Genomic DNA, 20,319 nt, shown 5'->3' with positions numbered 1-20,319 from the left:
CCGGCTACTCCTCATCTCTTGAGTGGTTCCGTCACACATCGTACAAGGTTCAAGGTTACATATCAAATAGTCTTTTCACACAAGCACCATGACTCATCACGCAGCGTTTCCACAGGAACACTATGACGTAAGGAACACATGGTACATACAAAATACAATGTATATGTCTCCACACTTAAGTAGATGAAAGTCTCAAAAGTACAAAACATATTTCCGCCTAATAACACATTGTCTAGTCAGCGGGTGGTACATACATCATGTAAATGCATTATCACATACAGTCACAACAGAACAGTCAACATAACATAATTCACAAACAGATGGATATACACAGTGACAATGAAATGAAGAGAACAATGAAAGCGCTAATAACTTCCAGCAGTGCCGCTGTCTTCAAGAAAACTCTTTAGTGCTTTTAAAGCACTCTTCTGCAAGGCCGTTGTTGGCCAAGGGCCCAAAATTTTCCTTAAACTGAAAGGTCTGCGGTCTAATTTAATTAGCGCTGATTTAAGTCGGCTTCTTGGTGTGTCGTGATGTGGGCAATCTAGAAGGAGGTGATATATATCTTCCTCTACAAATCCACAATCACATTCGGGGGTTTCCGCACGGCCAATTCTGTGTAAGAAATGCTTTGTGTAGGCAGTGCCTAGCCTTTAATCGATGAATAAGGGTTTCCATAGTTCTATCTAATGACAATGAAAATTTGAATTCAATAAATGGATCAATATGGTATAAGTCTGAGCTCATAGAATTCTGGTCAAACCAAGTGTTTCTAGACATTTTGAGAGACGTTGTCTTTATAGTGCAGCGCAATTCATCCTTTGATATTGGGAGCGGAGATGTATCATCTTTGAGGTGTGCTTGTCGTGCTGCTTCATCGGCTGCTGTGTTGCCAGGAATGTCACAATGCCCTGGTATCCACTGGAATGCTATTGCATGTTTCGCTTCGCTTGCCTTTGTGAGGTTTTTAAGTGTTTCATATATTATACTGTCACTGGATGTTTTCCCCTTTGTGTTGCAGAGTGATGTTAGAGCCGCCTGTGAATCACTGAAAATTACCCATTTTTGCGCATCTCTTACTGACAATATAAATTTTATCGCACCTAGGATTGCGAACAGTTCAGCCGTTGTAGACGAAGTCGCACGAGTTAACTTAAATGATTCTTGTTTGTTGAGGTGTGGTATAATGAATGATGAAGTTGAAGAGGTTGCTGTACTGGAGCCATCTGTATAGACGTGTGTGTATCCTGAATACAGCATATATATCTGGTACAGCGCTAGTTGTTGAGCAGCTCGGATGAACATGTCTCTTTTGCTGAATTTCCAATCTACTGACAATTCGATTTTTGGAACTGTAAGCAGCCATGGAGGATATTCGATGTCTGAGTTCCAAAATTCATTTCTTGGCAATATGTGAAGATTTTCTTGAATTTCTATATGAACATAACTTCTATCTCGTTTCATTATGTCTAGAGCCAATGGGTGGTTTTTATGCTGGGTTTGAAGAGGGAAATAATGCCGGCATGTTTCTGTAGTTCGCATAACTGGAAATGGTGATTGGCGAGCCTCAGCTATTACAAGAGAACTAGAAGTCGCTCGTGGAACTCCTAGACATAGGCGTAGTCCTCTAGCTAAAAGTCTTTGAAGTCGCTCTTCTGAAGTGTGGGAAAGTCCGTGTAAGATGGGCGCGGAATACGCAACTTTTTGTCGTATTAATGCATTGTAAACAGTCAGCATGGACGATACTGATCCGCCCCATGATGTGCCTGCAAGTCTGCGAAGTACAGTCACTACGGCATTGACCTCGTTTTCGAGTTTCTTCATATGGGGTGCCCAGGATAGCTGCCTATCAAGTATTATGCCTAGAAATCGATGCTGTTTGACAATCATTAGAGGGTGTCCTTCCAGATTAAGAGTGAAATTTTTTAACTGCCTTCGAGTGAAGGGCAATACAGCTGTCTTTGCGTGTGATAGTACCATTCCTCTCTCTCTCAAAAATTTGTTGATTATATTTATGCCGTCTTGCAATGCCATTTGAAGTAGTTGAGCATTAGACCCAGATGTCCAAATACACACATCATCTGCATACAGAGAAAATTTTAATTGTGATGGCAGCCTTCTTGGTAAATCAGCCATGACGCAGTTAAAAAGGAAGGGGCTGAGTACGCTTCCCTGTGGTACTCCCTGTTTGAGAACATGTTCAGCACTCTTTCCTTCACCCGTCTGAACAAAGATTTTGCGACCTGATAGAAATTCAGAAATCCATCGCAAGGACCTGCCAGACAGTCCAAGTTCCAACATGCTTCGCAAAACATGAACGTGACTAACAGTGTCAAATGCCCTCTTGATGTCTAGGAATACCGCTATAGTCATGTTCCCACGTGCACGCTCGTGCTCCACACATGTTACTATATCTAATATTGCATCCATTGTGCATCTATGTTTTCTAAAACCTACTAAGTAGTTGGACAGCACATTCGTTTCATTACACCACCATTGAAGACGCGCGTCAATCACTTTCTCCATTACTTTGCATAAACAACTTGTCAAACTAACAGGGCGGAAGGATTCAAGGCACAAGGGCGTCTTACCAGGTTTTAAAATTGGTATGATTCGAGCGACTTTCCAAGAGTCAGGTACAGTTTCCTCTATCCATAAGTTATTATAGATGTCTAAGAGAGCATTTGTACCTGTCGGTCCGAGGTTTCTTAGCATATTGTACGTAATGCCGTCCGGCCCAGCAGCGGACTTTTGGCGACATGATGCAATTGCACATTGAAGATCGCTTAATGTGAAAGTATGATCTAATTGAGGATGTTGGGCCCAGTAGCAAGCAGTAATTTTGCGCTTAGCCAACACTACTGAAATATCAAACTCTGCACATTGCGATGAGAAAGCAGGTCTGGAAATAAGCTCACAAAATTCATCTGCAACTATTATTTCACACGTGTCCTGTGCTACAGCGAGAGCACGAAATGGGAAGCTCTGTGTTACAGGTCCGCTTAAAGAACGAATTACAAGAAAAATTCGTGGGACAGCCGTGTGAGGAGGCAGCGTGCCGCAGAAGTCGCGCCAGCGCCGTTTGCCTAGATTTTCCATTCGTCTGCGCATTACATTGTATATTTTCTGAGCATTTCTGTATGCTTCTAAACTGCCGCTCCGTCGGTAAGCTCTTTCGGATCGGCGTCGGATGGCTCTTAGGTGTTCATATTCTCCGTCAACTGCAGCATAATCTTTTGGAATTGGGACCTTCCTTGTGCATATGTTCATATTGTCCTGTAAACATTCTGTAAATTTTTCCACTGTTGCATGTTGATTAATTTGATCCGTTAGGTGGTACCGAAAAGCTTGCCAGTTGGTTAGTCTGCTGTAACGCCTGATATCACAGTACATGCTAGGGTGGTTAACAAGGATGGGAAAATGATCACTTCCGCGCGTTTCCATTTCTGTTGTCCATCCCACACCATTCACTAGATCATGTGAACACAGGGTAACATCTATGCAGCTTGAGTAATTATATCCATGAAGGAATGTTGGCGACCCATCGTTTAAAACAGTCAAGTTGCATTTATCTATCGCGCACTCTATAACGTTACCCCGTGCATCACAATGATCACTGCCCCAGATGATGTTGTGTGCATTGAAGTCGCCACATATAAATACATTAGAATGAGCTATCTTGAAGATATCCACTAGCGCTTCTACTGAAATGCGATTTGAAGGTTGTAGATAAAGATTAATCACTGTTATACAGAGCTTGCCAAAGGATACTTTACATGCGATGAATTCCGGAAAGTCTGAATCACTGGACTGAATTTGATAAGATGATAGGTCCTTTCTGACACACAGGAGCACTCTGCTCACAGCACCTTGACGAGAAGTCTTGTATATCACATAATTTGAGAGGCGAAAGTCGTCATTGATTCCCGCCTCTTGAATACAAAGTATTGGGAAGTTGTATTGCACAAGTAGTTTACGAAAGTCAGCACACTTCCTTCGAAGACTGTTGGCATTCCACTGAAATATGGAGACATTTTTGTAGTGGTTATTCATGTAGTGCCTGCCGCAGTTTGGGCCCGGATTGTTGACACAATAGTGCTTCTAGAGGTAACAAGGCTTTCACTTCTGGTAGGTTGTTTGCTTCCGGCAGAGCAGATAGAATTGCCTTAAGAGCTGCGAAAAGCATTGTCAAAATCAGTTGTGTCACCGATGCTGTGGTATGCTCGCTATTAGCTGGTGTTACTTCTGCAGTAGATGAGTAAGGTCGCTGAGAGGAATGTGTGCGAGTACTGGAGCTTTCTTGTGTATTACTTTCTGCCTGTTGTCGTCTGGGTTTCCGTAGCACTGATGCATAAGACTGGGAACTTGACTGTGATCCTCTTGATTGGTCTCTTGATTGCCCTGTTGGTTGTTCTTTAGAGGAGGAATAGCTTGTTGGTGCTCTTGGCTGTGGTGGTTCCGGTGCCCGCTGAGGTGGGTGATCTGGCACTGGATGAACAATCTCAAGGTTTGGGGCGGGTTCATTGCGTCGCGGTTGTCTTCCATGGATGAGCTCATGTCGACGCATTTGTGCCGCTGCTTTTTTCTGAGGACAGCCTGAGAAGGAGGCGGCATGGTTCCCCGCACAGTTTGCACATTTAGGTTGAAGAACTGATTTGCACTCCTTGTGGTCATGATCCTCTGAGCAGATTTTACATCGACGTGTGCTACGGCAGGTTTTCGCCATGTGCCCAAATCTCTGGCAATTATAGCAGCGAAGTGCTGGTCCCAGGTATTCCTCGACAGGGTGACTGGTGAAACCCAAGTAAATTCTTCCTGGAATAGGGCGATCGTCTCTGAAAGTCAGAATTACCGTGTGAAGCGGATGTGACTGTACTGCTCCATCTTCTTGGCGGGAATACCTTATCTGTCTGCGTGCCGATATAACTCCTGCGTCTTTCAAGAAGTCTAGGAGTTGTTCGTCTGTATACTGCAGAGGCACATGCTTTACTTTGCCAACGTTTCGCGTGTATGACTCTGGGATGAAGGGCTTGACTTCCAGGCCGCCTACACTTGAGAGCGTCAAAAGGCGTTTCGCCGACGCTAAGGAAGCAACGCTGACGCTGAAACTTGCATCTCTGTTCGTCCTGAAAGACTGCACTTTTTCTTTGGCAGCGGAAACTATTTCGGCAGACACTCGGTTTGGATTTACTTGCCAAAAGGTAGTACCTTCACTTGGGCGAAAGACAACCGGAATGCCTTCGGCTCGCTTTTTCTTGTACGTGACCAAAGTAAATGGTGCGTCTTCACCCATTTCTTCTTCATCACTTAACTCATAATTCGATGTTGTGTCATCGTACTTGTCTTCTAGGCGAGGCTTCTTGCTCTCGAATTCACCGTCAGCCATTATTCCTGAATTCCCTGAAGTTGATTCCGAGTTGTGGAGAACCAAACGTGCCGGCTTTATGAAGCTTTGTGACGCTTGCAAGGGCCCAGGCTTTTCATTACGGCCCGTAGCATCATTCATATGGCGTGTTACGTTTGGACGAGCATAAGGCTCGTGACGATGTTCTCGGCTTCCGACCACCGTAGCGGCAGGGTAATAGCCAGGTTCTCAAAAAAGAAATGTCGTACCAGTAAGGCGCCTGGCTCGTTGAACCTTCGCCCGACGTCTTGTTGGTCAATCGCCGTCAATGGTAGCCGTAAATGTCCAAAAACCAGAAAACTCAGAGCACCGCACAAAAACAGCGACCGAACAGATACACTTCTTCTTTTTTTTTTTTTGGCGTTGCTTTGCTGAGCACGAGGTAGCGGGATCAAATTACGGCCGCGGCGACTGCATTTCGATGGCGGCGAAATTCAAAAACGTCCGTGTCCACTGCAAGGGGGGCACGTTAAACAAGCCCAGGTGGTCAAAATTTATCCGGAGTCCTCCACTACGGCGTGCCTCATAATCAGATCGTGGTTTTGACACATAAAACCTCAGAATTCGATTCAAGTCCAAAGCCTTCTAATGATGATGATGATGAAAAACTTTATTTATCCCTCTTTAAAGGGAAGGGGGCAATGGAATAGAGGGTGGGGGAGGAACTACTTGAAGTAGGCCTCCTTTATCCTCTCAGCCCACTCCAGGATGGCCTCCTGAAGATCGGGCCTGGAGCTGCGCAAGGCAGCCTCCCACTGCTCCTCACTAGATATTAATTGCTTGAGGAAAGGGGGAAGGGGGTGCTTAGGACACCCCCACATGATGTGGTTTAAGTCTGCTTTGGGAGAGACACAGAATTTACAAGAGGGAGAAAGGTAAATGGCGGGATGAATGCGGTGGAGGAGGTAAGGGGACGGAAAGGTGCGAGTCTGCAGCTGTCGCCACAGAACTTCACACCTACGCGGGGATTTGCCCATGAGTGGCGGAAAAGTTAAGCGGTCTAATCGGTAGCGTGTGCAGATGTCGTGGTAAGTAATAAGTCGATCCCGCGCTGTAAACGGCGCCTCCTCCGTAGCGAGGTCCGACACATCTGATGCCTGAGCCCGGACAGTAAATCCTCGGGCACTGGCATGAGCCGCCTCGTTTCCGGCAAGGCACGCATGCGCGGGAGTCCAGATTAATGCCACAGTTTGATGGACAGGATGGGCCGAGAGGAGAGAAAGGGCTGAAAAGCCTTCTAAGTGTGTTTTTCGAACGGCTTCAAATTTAGGCCACCGTACTGGGAGCCCTATAATCGCCACAGAAATATCATTTGCTGCGATTGAGGGAAACATAGCCCACGTGCACGTGATAGTAAATGTGCATGGATTACAGTCTTTGTAAAATATTCCTCTAGAAAACGCTAAAAACGAGTGTCTTCCTTTATAAAGGCACTTAATGACTTGAATTTCACTGGCAAATGGGGCATAATAGCGTCGGTCAAACTGATTTATGGTCCCTTAATTCGGTCGTTTTCCTGTGGCTGTAGTGAGATTGTGCGCTCTCCTTGGGAGGTTATTTCTTGTCTCTATGGCTTATTACCGGAAGCAGATTTCCAAATGCGACTGAGAAAGAGCCAGTTACCCCAAGATTCCTTGCCAGAAACAAAAACATGCACAAACTGTAATTAAACAAAATTTTCCAAAGTGACAAAGTAACCAAAACATAAAGGCGCGAATACATACATAAAATTGGCGACGCAGAACAGGCGCCTGCTCCGCTGGGAGCCTAAGTAGCTTGCAGTCATGGATTAACTTTCATCGACTCGAAACCACTCGAAATCGCACTCGAAGCTCATGCCGCAAGAAAGATATTAAAATCATGGGGTTTTACTGTGCCAAATCCAGGATATGATTATGAGTTTCACCGTAGTGGGGAACTGCGGAATAATTCTGACCGCTTGGGCTTCTTTAACGCGTATTTCATACGTGGTACACGTGGATTTTTGCATTGCGCCGCCATCGAAACGCGCCCGCCGCCGCCGAGATTTGAATCCGCACTCCCGGGCTCAGAAGCGCGACGCCAAAACTGTTACGACACCACGGCGTGTAGAAAGTAATCGCGGCATTTAAATTTTCTAACTACTACGCTAACAGTATAGGTTTGCCTACAGAAAACTTATGATGCCACTCTCGATCAGAACATACCATAGGGCTTATACAGCCACGGAGCGTCATAGACGGAGCGGAGCGTCATAGAGTCGGAGCGTCATAGAGTCGAAGCAGACACAGAGGAAGTACATAAGGGACTGAGAAGCAAGTAATCAACGATCACGTGGCTCGAAGAGGGTACGAAATTATCTCTTTTGTACAGCGGACCTTTTGTTATGCGTCTCATCAAACCTCAAGATTAAGATAGCGCTAGATATTATTGCATAGTGTGCTTCCCGGTGTGGCCTAGCGCGCCAATTTTTACATGGTATACCGATAAGCTGTCTTCTGAATGAGTCCATTGTAAGAACCCAGACGCTTCTGCAAAGCGCATCCTCTTTGGATGCCCGCAGTTCAATCGACAGGAAGACAGACTTCGAGTTGTTTTAGCATTTCAAAAGGATGTCTCTTGCTATAAAGAAAGCCTGATTTAGTATTCCTTGAAAAAAGATTCGCATTAGATTTACCTTTGAACAGTAGATAAAGAAAGGGAGAGAGAACGGATAGCTTGGGATGCTGTCGCACTGGATTTGCTAGAAAACGCTATAGGATTGTTCGCACGATGAATTCACGTTTCAGGTTACAGCCCTCTTTTCTCCGCTATTTTTCTACTATTTTATCCTATATTCTCTACTACATCTACTAGTGTCCTTATACTTCTTTGCGGTGATTTCTCCGAAAGCTACGTGGCGCTTAGTATTATTGTATGCAAGAAGTCTTCTACGCCGCCTACCGACGGCCATGCGAAACAAGATACGCGCGCCGACATAGGCATTAACCTAAGCTTAGGTTGTCTCTGAAAACGCGGCTTCAAAAGCACTCGCGGCCACCAGAGCGCTTCTCGGAGTGGTGAGATTTAGCTTCGGAGGTTGCGGAACCGCTTGGGCACCGCTGCTTGGGACTTAGATTCGCTCGTGTCAGCGGCCACATTCGAAGTGTTCTGTTCGGGAAGACGCTGTGAACGCTCTTGTATATTTGCGCATTGTGCAACCATGGTTCGAGCTTGTCCGTAATTCCTTTCTCTCTCTCTTTTTATATTTGCAAATCTCTCGTTTCCATCTTATTTCGGTCCCACTCACGCACGGAGGAACTGTAATATTTCTCCCATTCGCTACCGCCCTCTTTTCGTTAAGCACCTACTTGCCCAAGGACAGTTTTGCATCGGCACACTGCTTCTGTTGTCGCACGACTCGATGCCATTTTTTTTTCTTTTTTCTTTTCTTTTTTTTCGGAGGAGGGGGGGGGTGGCATTCTATCAAAACAGGTAGCCTTCGTCAGCAAATTATTGTATTTCAAACCACTCACCACGGCCGCTTCTATAGAAACTTTAACATGGCCTCACTGCTGTCCTTCTTTGCGGGACTCAGCAGGAATAGCGTGCAACTGTTGCATTTTGCTACAAACGTTTTACAGCTTTCTTTTCGCTTCAGCAAACCCCACACGGCTGACGAAGCCCAGATTTTTATATCTCTATCCAATAGCACAGCGTTAGCTATTGAAAATAAATCTCCAAAGAAAATAAAAGTGGAGAGGTGGGGAGAGCGGCGTGCACAATGAACATCGGCAACACAGCATAGATTTATAGACAGAGTTTTCATACGGGACGAATGGCGGCAACTTCTTCGATTTTCTAGAATAGCTCATTGTACCGCCCCACACTTGGTCAACGGCTGCGCCAAATTAGTAGACCGCCAAACTGGTATGTCGTCGGTTATATAAGGTTGTATAAATGTATCTCACAGTTCATTATACTAATCAGTTCATTAAACTAACAGAAAATCATTAGACAGCTATACGAAGCAAGATAAGTAGTTTTGTCGGCTGTGTATATTGCACTAATTGTTCGCTTACTAAATTAACAAGCGTGGCAGCACGTGCGCACAGGCAAAAGGCTAAGGCGAACAGGTCTCGCTCAATGGCCGCAGACACTCGCTTTCAGAACGCTGGCGTGAGCGGAAGCAGCGACAGGCGATTGCTTCGCTTTGCCTTTAGCTTCAACGTGTCTTCGAAACTTGAGATTACGCGACCTCCACCACTTGGCACGCGCGAGCATAGCGCACATGAAGCCACATGCCATCCCGGCTCTTGTAGCCACGCCACGAGCAGCAATGGTCGGGCTAGCGTGATCCCCTGGCTCCCTTCCACCTCCTTAGCGCGCATACCTCACCCCCCCCCCTCCCCCCACCCCGCCACGTCTCACTCGGCGAGCGGAAAAACGGCGCTTATCATGCCACCATCCTTAGCGGCTCACCCCCTCATGCTCTCCCTCCCGCGTACAGCAAATGGCTTCCCGGAGCGCGATAAGACCTTATCACACTTTGACTTTATGCGGAATGTCACAACGACGGCCCCGCAGCGGCGTCTGCGTCAGCGGGCGTTTGGTGTGCCGCGACACCACGTACCCGAGCACCCGAGGAATGGACACCCCCCCCCCCCCCCGCGCGCACGTTTAGCCGTGTGCGACTTAGCCGTGTCTGGGGAACGGGGGATCCTGGGGGTTGAGCCAATGTTGGGGGTTTTAGGACCTTTAAGGCCCCCGGCGGAGGCAACACACCTCTTCGGCCTCGGCTTCACATAGACGACACCTCCAGATTGACCCACCTGGAGGAAATCGGCAGTCACGTTTTCCTGTCCTCCTTTTCAATCTTCTTTCTCTTTCACATTTAATCTTTCCTGTCCTCTCTTCCTTTCTTCTCACTTCCGTGTTTCCCGGCGGCAAGGATTAACCTTGTGTGGCTAGCCAGTCTTGGTTGTGCTGTACTTAGTTATAGCAGCGATGTACGGCTGGCGTTAGCAGGGCTTCCCTTGCAGGGACTTCTGTCACGTCCCCCTGTTGGGCTCCGTGGTGGGTGGTTGACATCAATGCCTAAAACCCCATCTATACTTATGGAGGATGCTTTCCCTAAACTTCCTGATTGCCTTGAGAAACGAGGGCGCGCCGAAGATGCCTTCCACTTTTTTGGATGCCAAATTCAGAACTTCCCCGTTTCTATATAATTCCATCTGAAAAACTAGACAAACCAGTGCGAGCCATTTCACCGTTCCTTGTTTCAAAGTCTTTGAATGAAGTTTATGGTCCAGGCAATGGGGCGTCGGGAATGGCAAGCGGTGATCTCCTCTTGAAGCTCCGCGATGAGAAGCAGTATGAGAGACTGCCGAGACTAGTGTCATTTGGGCAGATCCAAGTAACCATAACCCCGCACCGTACTATGAACACCATCCGCGGCGTCGTGTCAAGCGATGATTTGCTGGAGCTGTAGTTGGAGGGCGTCAGTGAAGAGGATATCATAAATGTCAAGCGAATTAAGATGAGGCGGGAGGCCAAATAAATCCACGCCAAGCACTTGATACTCACCTTCGGCTCAAGTGTCCTTCCCGAGTCCATCGAGGCCGGCTATATCAATCTTCGTGTTAGGTCATACGTGCCTAATCCTCTCAGATGCTTTAACTGGCGAAAGTTCGGCCACAGTTCACAGAACTGTCGAGGCTGGCTGACATGTGTCGAGTGTAGTGACAATGAACATTCTTCTGAAACGTTCCAGAACGCTACACATTGTGCCAAATGTGATGGCGAGTGTGCCGCATACTTGCGATCCTGCACGTCTTGGAAAAAAAGAAAAAGAAATTGTCACAATCGAGGTCAAAGAAAATATATCTTTCAAGGAAGCACGTAGGCGGGTATCATGTCTGCCTAAGAGCAGCTTTGCCGATGTGGCACATCAGGGGCAGCGCCACAACGGGCTACGGTGGCTGTTCGGTGCGCACACCGTGAGCCGGCAGTGACGTCACCCCGCCCCCTCCCCCGGCGGCTGGCGCTGCTCGGCAGTGCGAGAAGAAGCGACCATCGACCTCCGGGCTGGTGGCCTCAAGGGCCTCATCCCTTGAGAAGAGGCCTTCTGGACAAACAAATCGCTCACAAGAGCACGTGTCTAGCGCTTCGCAGGAGGCGGTGGATACAACACCTAGTCAAACAGCACCACCAGTGCTTAAGGAGCGGCGGCAATCTCTCGACCACTCCAGAAAAGAGAAATATAGCCTTACGAGACCGGCAAAGGGCCCTGTAACCTAACTTTGGCACGTAAAACCCCATATATTATTATTTAACTTTTCTTGCTAGACACACAGCACTAAACTCGTTCTCATTATGGATAGCCAAACATCACAATGGAAACGAGAGGACTTCTGCACAATCTTGACGATGGTAAAGAACTTCTCCGCAAATTCTCTCCAAAAGTGCTGTGTGTCCAAGAACCACACCTATAATTACACAGACCAACTTTCTAAGGCAACACAGAAATTGGAGGAGGCTGAAGCTTCGTCTTTAAGGTTGAAACACCGATAGCATTCAAAGATCCCTGACTGCCTCTCACGCTCTCCGGCAACTGCATCGTATCCAAGCGTATGGTTTACCGGGAAACGCTCGCGGCGAACGACATGCACGAAAGCAGGCTCTTGCATGGGCCTCTTGCATGGGCCGCGATGGATGGATAGATGGATGTTACGAGCGTCCCTGTTGGAACGGAGCTGTGGGTTGCGCCACCAAGCTCTTTCTATTATGCTAGCTAATGTCCTACCTAGATTAAACAATAAAAAAAGAAAAAAATAACGCTATGAACTCCCACAACCAAATTTTCTGATCCCCTATTGCTAGCTGTGCTCTTGTACGTCTCCCTTTTTTGGCGTTTCCCTACTTTTCTTCCGCCAATCCCCCAATCGCCTCTTACTAATCCCTATTGCGGGCATGTTTACTTTCCCCCTGCTCTCGCTGGACCAGATGGTTTCAAGGGGGCCAGTGATCCGTAAATCGACCGCTGGCCAGATATCTTCACATTCTAATAAAACGTGCTCCATTGTTTCCATAGCTTTGCCGCAGGAAGCACATGCTTCGTCTTCCTTGTTGTATCTCGCTATATGAGTGTGGGTTCTAAGACACCCTGGTCTCGCTTCGAAAAGTAAAGAGTTTCTCTTTGAGTTATCACAAATTGTTTCTTTCCTGATTTCGTTTTTTCCTCTCAAGTAGTTACTCATGGCAGGTTTCTTTTCCATTGCCGCCACCCATGAGATTATTTCAGCCTCTCTGGCTTTCCGCTTGACGGTCTTTGTTGCGGCGTTGTCCACCCTACAGGCCGCGTACTTGCTGGTAAGCTTCCGAGTTATTTTCCTCCACTGTAAATCGGGATGCGGCGGAGCCGAGCACCATCTGGAAGTTTTTCAAGGAAGCGGCCACACCGCTCCACGGACCCTGAGATATTTACGCGCCGACGTGCGAAAATGATGGACGCCGTCTCCGGTGTGTGCATTGTAGAAATGCTGGAAAACGTGTTTGTTTGAGTTTACAATTTTTTCTCGTATTTTACCTTAAGAAATACAATTATTTGTATTTGTATAAGGAAACATGGGCTGAATCAGAAGAAAAGATTACGTCCTTCTGTGCTGAGAAATTAAATGTGTCACTTGAACTACAATCTATGGAGAGAGCACATAGAATAGGGCGGTACTCTGAGCACAAGAAAAGACCATTAATAGTAAAATTCATATCATTTAAAGAAAGACAACGCGTCCTTGAGGCCGCCTCAAGACTAAAGGGAACAGGATTTGGCGTGAAGTGAAGCTAGTGAAGACTACTCTAAGAAGGTTTGCTTTGAGCGCAAGAAGTTGCTTCAGTTTGCTAAATCACGTGGCAGTGATTTCAAGCTTATCTTCAATAAGCTCAAAATAGGTAAAAAGACATACAAGTACAATGCTGATTCCGATAACGTAATCGAGTTAGACGGATAGCCATCACAGTTCGCTACATCTCAGAAGACGGCTCACAACCTGAATTTCATTGTCGTGAATTGTCGAAGTCTAAAAAACAAAAAACATGAGTTTGAGTCTCTTTTGGAATCGACAAAACCACATGTAGTCATTGGCACAGAGTCGTGGCTAGATAGTTCAATCTACAACAGCGAACTATTTCCGTCAGACTACACTGTTTACAGAAAAGACCGCAACTGCCACGGCGGTGGCGTTTTTGTTTTGATCCACAGCAGTCTCAGCAGCACTCCCATCAACATAGAAAGCTGCCTTTGCGAAACGGTCTGGTGTAGGGTGATGCTCGCAAACGGCCACTCTGTAGCAATCGGATCGTTCTACAGGCCCTCAAACTGCAGGTCACCGAAGCCTTTGTTTCAAATTAATGACATCATGCTCTCGTTAAACACGACATATATTATTCTTGGTGGCGACTTTAACTTTCCCCATATTAAATGGGAAAACTTTCAACCGCAAAACAATTCCTCGTCTCTTATTTCCACAGCATTTTGCGAGCTGATAAAAGCCAACTCTCTATTCCAGTTTGTTGAGCGCTCAACAAGGTTAGGATCAGCTAATGAAAGCATAATTGATCTGTTCCTCTGTAACGATCGAGATCTTGTGTCCAGCGTCACCGTAATTCCCGGTATAAGCGACCATGAAGTCGTTACTGCAAAACTAACGTGTACTGCTATGCGCCGAAAAAGCCCACCGCCACGGAAGGTGTTCTTTTATAATAAAGCAGATTACTCATCGCTATCTCTGGAACTTGACGGCTTTCTACCTGAATTTCGTCGACACACCTCAAACATCGACGTTAATTCTGCCTGGTGTTTGTTTAAAGCTAAGCTATTGTCATTAGTTCAAGTTTACGTCCCATCACGCATCGTATCGTCCCGACGGCAATCTGATAAGCCATGGATGAACCGCAACCTTCGATCAATTATTAACAGGAGGCACCGATTATATCGCAAATATTGCACATGCCCGGATTCCGACACGTATCTTAAGATGAAAGACCTAAGCAAGACTATCAACAAAGAGATGAGGAACGCTGAGGCTACATACCTGCGCACATTAGGTGATAAAATAAAAACTAATCCGAAAGATCTCTGGAAGTATGTCAAAAGTAAAGGGAACAACAAAGTAACTGTGCCTGATACTATAGATGACGTAAATTACGGTGATGACGTAACCAGCAAAACTGAGCACTTCAATCACTACTTCCAATCAATATTTTCCGGCACTGCTGCTATTGTGAAAGACTTACCAATTCCTACCGACTTCGAACAAATGGAAAACATAGAAATAACAGAACAGGGAGTTGCTTCACTGCTCAAGAACGTTAAAGTTAGCTCCGCATCTGGTCCTGACCACATTCCAAACTATGTCTTAAAGAACTGTGCTGCATCTGTCGCCCCATTTTTAGTAATTCTTTTTCAGGCATCTATCGAAGAGGGGTCCCTGCCTAAAGATTGGAAAAGTGGTAACGTAGTACCTGTATTCAAAGGCGGCGACAAGACAAAGACAAAAAATTACAGACCTATTTCACTAATTAGCGTCTCATGTAAGCTACTAGAGCATATAATTTATACCAACTTAATGAGTCACTTACAGAACAACGGATTCTTTTGCCCCACGCAACATGGCTTTCGCCGGGGTTTCTCATGTGACACTCAGCTAATCGAGTTCACCCATGATATCGCATCATCAATAAATAACGGACACCAGGTCGACTGCGTATTTCTGGATTTTCAGAAAGCTTTTGATTCTGTTGCACATAACCTTCTACTCACAAAATTGTCTGCCATCAAAATTCCAGCATCACTGATGAAATGGCTTGAGGCGTATCTTACTGGTAGAAAGCAGCGTGTTGTGCTTGAAGGACTGACCTCATCAGAGACTGAAGTCTTATCGGGCGTTCCACAGGGGTCCGTCTTGGGCCCACTGTTATTTCTAATATTTATAAATGACATAGGAATGCATCTTTCCAGTCACATACGCCTGTATGCTGATGATTGTTGCATATATCGCACCATTACGTCCCCTGCCGATTCATGTATCTTACAAAATGACCTTCTAACAGTGTCCACGTGGTGCGACAGCTGGAGCATGAAATTAAACTCTGCCAAGTGCAATGTCATTCGCTTCACTAACAAGAGGGTACCACTTGCTAAAGATTACTTTCTAAACAGTGAACCTTTGATCGAGGTAAATAGTTACAAGTACTTAGGCGTTGTCTTTAAATATAATCTTTCTTGGAATGACCATATAGAGAGCGTGGCGTTAAAGGCTAGTCGTATGTTACATTTTCTAAAACGTAATTTCTGGAGAGCCCCCCATAAGGTAAAGGAAACGCTTTATTTAACAAACGTTCGTCCGATGTTAGAGTACGGCAGCTCTGCCTGGGACCCAGAGACAAACACAGCCATTAACCAACTGGAACGAATACAAAAACGCGCCGCCCGGTTCGTTACTGCCAACTATGATTTCACTCAGAGCTCATCACAAATACGTGTTAACTTGGGATGGCCACTTCTCGAGAACCGACGGAAATATTTGCGGCTTAAACTTTTCTACAATATTTACACAGGCAAGACTGGTTTGTGCAGGGACACATACATAAAGAACCCAAGCTACGTATCGCCTAGAACAGATCATTCGCTAAAGGTGCAAGAGTACAAATGCCGTATCAACCTGTATAAGCATTCCTTCTTTCCAAAAACTGTACATGATTGGAATAAACTGCCGCTCGAAATTGTTACAGCAACGCCATCTGTGTTCGTAACTTTGTTGTCGAAACATTTATATCTTTAGCTCTAAAATGTATTTCGCTTCGGACAGAATAGGAGATTAACCTTTCCTGTCCGCGGCTTTTTGCCTTACTCGCTGTTCTTTTGTTTTCATTACATTATTCTAATTATAATTATTATTAATATTATCATTGCGTCGTATTATGTACTAAAGTGTATTTATATTGTATTTCATAATAACCTCTAGTGTAATGTTGTGTTAAGTACTGTGTTTTCAATATCAATATTTTGTTGTATTGTGTATTAGATCTACCCTTTTGTAACATCAATCATCTGTATTTCCATCATTTGTATACTCCTTCCCCCTACTCTAATGCCCAACATTGGGCGCTGTAGGTATGTAAGTAAATAAATAAATAAGTAAATAAATTATTTCGGTGAAGTCCTTATGTCACAGGAACGGCCTTGGTACGTGCGGTTCGAAATTCTTTTTGTTGATGCGATGTCCAACTCTGGACGCCCTATTTCCTGCTACAGGAGCTCCTTAACACTTCACTTCAGTTCCCTCTAGCGTTAATATGCCACTTTCCGCAAAGATTGCGATCATGCACTCGCCTCCTTTGGGAATGTAGCCATAATATTCAATGAGTAAAGAAAACTTCGACCTTCCCTCGAGGCAGTTGCAGTACGAATAATAATAATAATAATAATAATAATAATAATAATAATAATAATAATAATAATATTTGGGGTTTTACGTGCCAAAACCACTTTCTGATTATGAGGCACGCCGTAGTGGAGGGCTCCGGAAATTTCAACCACCTGGGGTTCTTTAACGTGCACCTAAATCTAAGCACACGGGTGTTTTCGCATTTCGCCCCCATCGAAATGCGGCCGCCGTGGCCGGGTTTCGATCCCGCGACCTCGTGCTCAGCAGCCCAACACCATAGCCACTGAGCAACCACGGCGGGTTTGTTGCAGTGCGAGCTGTGCTGTTTGGTAAGCTAATAAGAATTAGTTCGATCTACGTGCCCTCTTGCTTTCTAAACTTTCTAAAACAGGCTATCAAAGCTTCATCGATGAACTTCCTCCGCCATACACAGTCGTTGGTGACGTAAATGTTCATAGCCCCCTCGGGGGCGGCTCACGTTGCGATGTGCGTGGGCACCCGATAGAAAATTTTCTGTTTTCTTCAGGTGCGTGCTTATTCACTAACTTGAAATTTCTCATGAAAGTAGTGCGCACCTCTTACCTGCACTACCTGGTAAGACGAAATTCTGCTATCAGCCGAAAGTCCTTCCTCAAAAAATTTGTTCTATGTAAATAAATAATCAGCAGGCGGGTAATATGTAGAATCTTTCTAGCGAAATAAATTGCAACATGAACTGGAGTCGCTTCGCTTTCTTCGTTTTTATTGTAATCCATCTTTGAACAAAAGTGAACAACATAAGTATGCTGAAACAGAAACAACGAAGCATGCCTTCAATCTTTAACACCACAAAGATGGGCAGCTCGATACATTCAAAGAAATAATAAGAAAAAAACAAAGAAATCGTCAGCGTGGTGTAAATTTCTCTAAAAACAAGCGGAGAAATACTGGCTGCCAGTCCACTGAGAGCATTTGTTCAACAGGCTCTGTGCGGGACATTTGACCGGGGTACAAGTGTATTAGAATACAAATGTTTGGTAAGTTTATTGCTTCGAGATAAAGTGTTCAGAATGCCGCCATGGCGTCGTCTTCATGTTTCTATGGCTGGACGCAACGGTCCACATTTTTATTCTGTATTTTTGTAAAAGCTTCAGCTTTGCCGCTTGTCTTCAGTGCGAGTTCTCGTCGATGGTTGTGGCGATGTCTCGGGAAAGGTAGGAGCTAACGATAGAAAAAGAACAGAAAGCCGGAAAATGTTATTTCAAGCAGCGAAGACATCATCCACTAAACGAATAACATCTTTCAACCTGACAAAATCCAAGCGAATTATGTACACATGGCGCATTAAATGATGTCAAGGGTTTCATGAACACTCCAGTGCTATAGGTCCTTTTTACAAACAAGAAGTGATCGACGTAGTAATCAATCATTCAATTATTCAGTTTTCCAGTGCTCCATAGACTGCGCAAGGTAGTTAGACAGCTAGCGTATTGGAAGTACGTACGAGTTCTCTTACTATACAATGAAATAACTGAATGATAAATCAAGGCCCGTATACAAGATGCTTTTTTTAGACAATACATTTTTTTTTATAAACAAGCTATAAGTGAAGGCAACGCTGCGTTTTTCTTAGACTATTTCCTAGGCGATACACATACTTTGCCGCTAATAACGGGAGCTCCAGAATAGGAATTATTAAAAAATTATTAACTATTTCATTACTGTCTTCGGGGCCGTTGTTTAACGGAGAACTTGAAGGCAGGCACATATTAAGGCGCCCTCATTTTTTTTTATCTATGAACTCACACCGAAAGAAACACCCTGTACAGACACAAAAAACAAAGATATGCCCGAGGTGTTCGTCAGAGATTATGTCAGCCATACGCCATGTCGGGCATGTTCGGCTGACCAATGACAAATAGTATTTATTTACCCATTATGCCAGTAAGATTGAAGAGCTCTGGCTTTGTGGCAAAAAAAAAGAAACAGATATTTATAGGTTTTCTGATGTCCTGCACCACATCTCCTTCTAGAAATGATTTACTGAAGGCTTAAGCTCCGGTGAATTGGGGGAGTCATTCACCGTGTCAGCAGCTGCTGTCCCATAATTTTGGTGCAACCCTTAACACCGTGAGTGCCATCAAGTACTCCTCATAGGCTGACTTGTAGCACATCTTTATCAGTGTTAGTCAGAGGAGCACATCTCTCAAATGAGGTCGAATCCTTTATGGTGCGGCTGTTGCCAAGGTATAACAGAAACCGCGCACGCACCACGTGTATTTCTACCTCGAACGACCACGGTTTTAGTGAGGAACTTGCATGGCCCACAATTTATATGCTTACAGTCTAACGAACAAAGTAACAAAAGTTTCAAAAATAAGACGGGCTTATGGTATGTGTCCCGACATTTATAATCTCTATATGTTCTTGCTACGCTTATGAAAGCTGTAGTTAATTATAATGGTGTTCTCGGCCCGTGCACACTACATTTCTGCAGTGAAGCTGGCAAGCCTGCATTCCATCACAGCTTTGGTTTCCCTTCGTGAATCTTATCTCTTTCTGAGAAAATATGAAGCAAACGACGGCCATTCTTCGTTACAAAACCCAACCTGATGCGGCGTTCATTTACTTTCTATATCTTTAGGCAACTCTTCCAATATTGGTTTTATGAGTAGCTTTCGACAGCTTCACGTTTCTTTGCCGCTTTAGTTTTGCCGTACCTACTTTCCTTGCACATGCGAAATTGAAGCAAAAAACAAAGGCCCACGTGCCACATGCTATGCTCAGAAGTCTCAATATGGCCAGCCGAAATTAAGTCATGTGCAGTGACTTTCCTGAAGCAGTTTTACACTATCACAACATAATTTTGGGCCAATGAAGTCACTACTGAAAGGTCAGCAGAAAGTTTTCTCTAATAAAAAAAAGGAGAGGCTAATCAAACATGTGCGAAGAGTTCAAGGTAATCAGAAAACTCGCGAGAAGAGTGAGTCTGTAGAGGCCACTTTTGCGGTTCCTGTTGCCTCAATGTTTTTTTTTCTTTATTGTTTTTATTCTCTTTTGTTTAGTAAGCCTTGTTCTCCCTGTACGTCTCCTATGTCGAGCGAAGGTTGTTCAATTAGCTTCAACTCGCCGCTATCGCTCCCTTCCCGGGGTGTGCTCAAGTAGGCGCGTTTAAAGTTTTGACAGGACCTGTTCAGCGTTCATTAGACTTTATGGCCGTGCCAGCCCGCTCCGGCGATATACACCCCGTGGGCCGGTAGGCATCAAGTAACCCGGGACGCGGGGTATAATTAAATCCCCTGGTTCGAGGTCCTGAAGAGGAGGTAATTTTCTTGCCTTTGCAGGGACTAAGTGTGCGTTTTTAAGGGGTAATAAAAATCCTGGCCTTCCTGCGAAATCAACAAACATATAGATATACGACTAGAAACGCGAGACTTTTGAGCAATTCCTTCCTTCTAGCGAGCGGGAATAGGCTGCTTCGTAATGACTAATGAATATTGTATTATATTGTATTATTTTCCTGTCTTTTTG

The 20,319-nt window shown here is 45.0% G+C and overlaps 2 protein-coding genes across 3 annotated transcripts in view; one reads left to right on the top strand and one right to left on the bottom strand.

Moving 5' to 3' along the window:
• The window catches only part of LOC135898911 (sodium- and chloride-dependent glycine transporter 1-like), a 968,957-nt gene that overhangs the window by 651,999 nt on the left and 296,639 nt on the right, over positions 1-20,319 (top strand). The gene's annotated exons all lie outside the window — the stretch shown is intronic.
• Positions 17,531-20,319, bottom strand: part of LOC139052456 (troponin T, skeletal muscle-like) — a 32,828-nt gene continuing 30,039 nt past the window's right edge. For both annotated transcript variants that reach the window (XM_070529570.1, XM_070529569.1), the window contains exon 12: positions 17,531-18,009. The gene's annotated coding sequence lies outside the window, so the exon portion shown is untranslated. The remainder of the gene's footprint in view (positions 18,010-20,319) is intronic.

Source organism: Dermacentor albipictus, unplaced genomic scaffold, assembly GCF_038994185.2.
Source record: "Dermacentor albipictus isolate Rhodes 1998 colony unplaced genomic scaffold, USDA_Dalb.pri_finalv2 scaffold_23, whole genome shotgun sequence".
Taxonomy (NCBI): domain Eukaryota; kingdom Metazoa; phylum Arthropoda; class Arachnida; order Ixodida; family Ixodidae; genus Dermacentor; species Dermacentor albipictus.
The sequence above is the reverse complement of the archived record's forward strand: the minus strand, read 5'-3'. Positions and strand labels throughout refer to the sequence as shown.